At 40.0% G+C, this 6,045-nt stretch overlaps 1 pseudogene; it reads right to left on the reverse strand.

Moving 5' to 3' along the window:
- Nucleotides 1-2,868: 2,868 nt before the first annotated feature.
- On the reverse strand, nucleotides 2,869-3,838 carry LOC144298767 (large ribosomal subunit protein eL6 pseudogene; annotated as a pseudogene).
- Between the last annotated feature and the right edge of the window lie 2,207 nt (nucleotides 3,839-6,045).

Raw genomic sequence — 6,045 nt, forward strand, 5'->3', positions numbered from 1 at the left:
CATAAAGTTGAGGGTCCACTTCTGGATTCTCTATTCTGTTCCATTGATCTATGTGTCTGTTTTTGTGCCAGTACCACACTGTCTTGATGACCACAGCTTTGTAGCACAACCTGAAATCTGGCATTGTGATGCCCCCAGCTATGGTTGTCTTTTTTAATATTCCCCTGGCTATTCGGGGTCTTTTCTGATTCCAGACAAATCTTAAGATGATTTGCTCCAACTCTCTGAAGGAAGTCCATGGTATTTTGATAGGGATTGCATTAAACGTGTAAATTGCCCTGGGTAACATTGACATTTTCATAATATTAATTCTTCCAATCCATGAGCATGGAATATTTTTCCATCTCTTTGTGTCTTCCTCAATTTCTTTCAGAAGTGTTCTGTAGTTTTTAGGGTATAGATCCTTTGCCTCTTTGGTTAGGTTTATTCCTAGGTATCTTATGCTTTTGGGTGTAATTGTAACTGGGATTGATTCCTTAATTTCTCTTTCTTCAGTCTCATTGTTTGTGTAGAGAAATGCCACTGATTTCTGGGCATTGATTTTGTATCCTGCCACACTGCCGAATTGCTGTATGAGTTCTAGCAATCTTGGGATGGAGGCTTTTGGGTTTTCTATGTAGAGTATCATGTCATTGGCGAGGAGGGAGAGTTTGACTTCTTCTTTGCCAATTTGAATGCCTTTAATGTCTTTTTGTTGTCTGATTGCTGAGGCTAGGACTTCCAGTACTATGTTGAATAGCAGTGGTGAGAGTGGACATCCCTGTCTTGTTCCTGATCTTAGGGGAAAGGCTCCCAGTGCTTCCCCATTGACAATGATATTTGCTGTGGGCTTTTCATAGATGGCTTTTAGGATGCTGAGGAATGTTCCCTCTATCCCTACACTCTCAAGAGTTTTGATCAGGAATGCATGCTGTATTTTGTCCAATGTTTCCTCTGCATCTATTGAGAGATCATATGGTTCTTGTTTTCTCTCTTGCTGATATGATCAATCACATTGATTGCTCTACGAGTGTTGAACCAGCCTTGCATCCCGGGGATAAATCCCACTTGGTCATGGCGAATAATCTTCTTAATGTACTGTTGGATCCTATTGGCTAATATCTTGTTGAGAATTTTTGCATCCGTGTTCATCGGAGATATTGGTCTATAATTTCCTTTTTGGTGAGGTCTTTGTCTGGTTTTGGAATTAAGGTGATGCTGGCCTCATAGAACGAATTTGGAAGTACTCCATCTCTTTCTATCTTTCCAAACAGCTTTAGTAGAATAGGTATGGTTTCTTCTTTAAACGTTTGATAGAATTCCCCTGGGAAGCCATCTGGCCCTGGACTTTTGTGTCTTGGGAGGTTTTTGATGACTGCTTCAATTTCCTCCCTGGTTATTGGCCTGTTCAGGTTTTCTATTTCTTCCTGTTCCAGTTTTGGTAGTTTGTGGTTTTCCGGAATGCGTTCATTTCTTCTCGATTGCCTAATTTATTGGCATATAGCTGTTCATAATAAATTTCTAAAATCGTTTGTATTGCCTTGTTGGTGGTGATCTCTCCTTTCTCATTCACGATTTTATTAATTTGAGTCTTTTCTCTTTTGTTTTTAATAAGGCTGGCTAATGGTTTATCTATCTTATTAATTCTTTCAAAGAACCAACTCCTGGTTTTGTTAATCTGTTCCACAGTTCTTCTGGTCTCTATTTCATTGAGTTCCACTCGAATCTGTATTAATTCTCTTCTTCTGCTGGGTGTAGGGGTTATTTGCTGTTTTTTCTCCAGCTCCTTTAGGTTCAAGGTTAGCTTTTGTATTAGAGTTATTTCCAGTTTTTAGATGGATGCTTGTATTGCAATGTACTTTAGGGCTGCTTTTGCTGTATCCCAAAGGTTTTGAATGGTTGTATCTTCATTCTCATTAGTTTCTATGAATCTTTTTAATTCTTCCATAATTTCCTGGTTGACCCTTTTATCTTTTAGCAGGATGGTCTTTAACCTTCACATGTTTGAAATCCTTCCAAACTTCTTCTTGTGGTTTAGTTCTAGTTCACAGCATTATGGTCTGAAAATATGCATTTTATGCATAACTTTTATAATGGGGATGACATTTAACTAAACCACACAGATGTCACAGAATTATACTCAAATTATGAATCTCACCTAAAGTAAATTTTCAATAAAAACACTTCAAAAGTCCACAAGGGCAATCTTTCACTTATCTACTGTCAAAAACCCAAATTTGATGACCCAATATTTAAGGGAGCCTGTAGAGAAATGGACAGTCTGGTACAAGGGCATAAACTGGCTCAAACCTCACAGAAGGCAGTTTGGCACAATCTACTAAAAAAAAATTGCAGAAACTCTTAGCCAAAAATAATTCTTACCTGATACTCATCTGTGTGCACACTTGAGCTTATTTACTACTTTGTATATACTTACAAATGATGTAAACCCAAATATCGTATAATGGCACTTTAGCCTCTGCATCAATGATAATGGGCTTCATGGAAGGACCAGAACACATTGTTATCTATGTAATAGTATATATAGTCTACAAGGTTTTCAACTTAAAATAAGAAAAAGATGATGAATCATTATACTCATTTGCTGTGTACACTTTAAAAAACTAGATACACAAGACTAATAGCAATGATTATGGGGGAAGGATTTAGAGTTGGGCCAATGGGGGAGACATGGAAGTCTATGGCCTAAAGAGCAGTGCAGTTTCTTGTCCTCATAGTCCAGTGTTATCTGGTTCAACGATGACCTGGGGAAAAATGCAATTTCATACTGGGTGGGTGCTGGGTGACAAGCCAGACACTAAGGGAGCTAAATGCTGGTCCAGAGCCAACAAAGAGAAGGTTGCACTACAGCTGGTACTACCCATTCAGCTCCCACTCCTCTTAGCAGAGGCTAAGATCCCACAAGCTGGCCGAGTCAAATCACACTTCCCGGCCGGTAAAAATTTAAAACGACAGAAAGGAAATGGATCAGTTGTTTAATTAGGTTCTTTGTAAGAAATTTAGAACACCAATTTGTGAGGGTAAACTCCATTTGTGAGAAAAAACCTAGAGGGGAGGTAGCCCTGAAGCTGAGGAACAGCTTTGATTTTTGGCAGAATTTGGGAGTCCACAGCTTTCTAATCAACCTTGCCCTGCTCTGTAATCTCATATTTCTCCTTCTCTGTGTCAAAAATCTTCCCTTCCTGGTGTCTGGGTTAACACAGCTTCTTCTTCTTGAAATAAGCGTCAGTGAGATGTTTGGGGATTTTCACACTGCTGATATCAATTTTGGTGGAAGTGGCAGTGACAAATTTCTGGTGTGTTCTATGCAGAGGAACTTGGTTGAGGGCCAGAGGTCCAGTCACAAGTAGCAAGCCACTGCCCAGTTGCTTGAGGAAAACTACTCTCTTGTCTCTGTGGCACCCAGTGAGGATGATCAAAATGGTCCCACGAGTGATGCTAGCTCGCAACTTTCTCACATGATGACTGAAAGGTTTTTATGGCTCAACAGCTTCTGAGGCACATCTTCAGTAGGGTAATACCTAGGCATTTTGTGAAGCTTACCACCATTCTTGTCACCATGAACTGGTTTTGTAACAGTAGCAGGAACCTTCTCCTTCTTTTTCTTTTCAACCCTGGATTTAGCTGCCGAATACTTCCTCTTGTACATGGCTTTTCTGGAATACATAGCCCATCGGGAATACCTGCCAATTCCTCTGACTAGGACAGGGTTTCAGCTGCAGTGGGGCTTCCCTTCTTTGGCATTTTAGCTTTGAAGTTACCCTTCTTTGCCTTGCCACCAGCAACAGCCTTCTTGGCTTCAGGTTTCTTCTCCTTAGTATTGGGCTTCTCGGCTTTTTCGCCTGCCACCTTGCAAGATGGAAAAGACCATTTTCCAAATTCTGCAGGCATTTGCTTGTGGTTTCCACAAACTCCCGTACCTTTTGCTAACTTTCATTTAATTGAATCTTTTTCTCCATTAGGCAATGTTACTCACTTTTAGGTAATGAGATATAATGTTATGAGTTTTGAATAGTGCCCACTGCTTTGTCCAGCAACTCTGTAATGAGTATTTTGGAGTAGAGGAAATGCTTTCATCATTCAGAATTATAGGTGATTATCCCACAGATGCATCCGTTGTGATCCACACCGGGGATAGATAGGAGTGCTGTGAAAACCCATACACCACTGAGCCTTGTCAGATCATTAAGCAAGCTCTGAAGACATCATACCCCCTTGGTATGGGCTATAAGCCCATATGGACTTAAAGCCTCTGGGCTTTAAGCCTCTGATCCAGTGACACGATGATCTTTACTCTTGGCATGCTCCATGATCCTTTCTTGCTATTTGCAGCTTCTTTAAACTTAAATTTGCCAGTCAGTAACTAAGATGAAACCCTGTTCAAATCACTGTGCTGTTTCCTCCACCTTCTGCCCAGGGAGAAAGTCACAAGTAACTGATGGTGCTATTGAGTTCAACTGTGTCTTTACTCACTTTCTGCTGAATCTGTCCGTTATGGGACAGAGTTAGCAAAATACATTTACCACGATTCTAACTCTGCCTTCAAATAACACTGTGCCACTTTGTAGATAGGACCTTACAACAGAGCATTCCCAATTCCTCCCTCCCATGCTTATAATATTGTTGTCCTTCATTTCACTTACCCAATCATGTAATGAAGTATTACTGTTACTACCTTGAACTACACTCCATAGAAGGGTGTTGGAATCTCCAACTGTAATTCTGGATATGTCTGTTTTTCTGTGCAGTGTTACCAGTTTTTAACTTACATACTTCAACACACATCAAGGGTTGTGTGTCTTCTTGAAGAATTGACTTCTTTATCATTACATAATGCTCCTCTGCATCCCTGATAATTGTCCTTGCTCTTAAGTCTACTTTGTGTAAAATCAATATGACTACCCTAGCTTTCTTTTACCTCATTTCAGCACAGTTTTCTTTCTTGATTGTTCAATCTTTTTGAGTCTTCGGATTTAAAGAAGGTTTCTCATAGATGATGCATGTTGAGGTGTTGTATTTTCATTGTCTTTGACAGTTGTTGTCTTTGCATTGGTGTAGATCATTTGCGTTTAAAGTGATTATTTATATAGTTCGATTAATATATGCCATGGCTATCACTGTTTTCCATTCTTGCTCTTGTTTTTTCTTTTTTTTTTTTTAAAGGTAAATCTTCCTACCTTTTTGTTTTGTTTTGTTTTGTTTTCTCTGGTTTTAATTGGGCACTTCTTTTTTTAAAAAAATATTTTATTTATTTATTCATGAGAGACAGAGAAAGAGAGAGAGAGAGGCAGAGACACAGGCAGAGGGAGAAGCAGGCTCCACGCAGGGAGCCCGATGCAGAACTCGATCCAGGGTCTCCAGGATCACGCCCTGGGCCAAGGCAGGCACCCAACCGCTGAGCCACCCAGGGATCCCCCATTAATTGGGCATTTCATATGATTCTATTTCCTTTTCTCTTAGCATACAAAATTATACATTTTTTAAATTATTGGGGCAATTTCCCTGAAGTTTGCAATATACATTGACAACTGATTTAAGCTCATGTTCAGACAACAGTACACCACTTCACAGGTAGCACAGGTGTGTTATCACAATGTTTCCAAGTCCTCACTCCTAGCCTGTCACTGATGTCATTTATCCATATCTGTGATCACCTAATGCATTGCTACTATTGCTACTTTAAAGAAGTAAGAAAACAGGGGATCCCTGGGTGGCGCAGCGGTTTAGCACCTCCCTTTGGCCCAGGGCGCGATCCTGGAGACCCGGGATCGAATCCCACGTCGGGCTCCCGGTGCATGGAGCCTGCTTCTCCCTCTGCCTGTGTCTCTGCCTCTCTCTCTCTCTCTCTCTCTCTCTGTGACTATCATAAATAAATACAAAAATTAAAAAAAAGAAGCAAGAAAACAAAACAAACTTTGATTTTTACCTTCACTCATTTCTTCTCTGACACTTTCTTTATGTAGTTCCAAGTTCTGACCTATATAATTTTCTTTCACTACAAAAAACTTTTTTTTTAAGTAATCTTTACCTCCAAAGTGGGACTCA

Source organism: Canis aureus, chromosome 26 (assembly GCF_053574225.1).
Source record: "Canis aureus isolate CA01 chromosome 26, VMU_Caureus_v.1.0, whole genome shotgun sequence".
Lineage (NCBI taxonomy): Eukaryota > Metazoa > Chordata > Mammalia > Carnivora > Canidae > Canis > Canis aureus.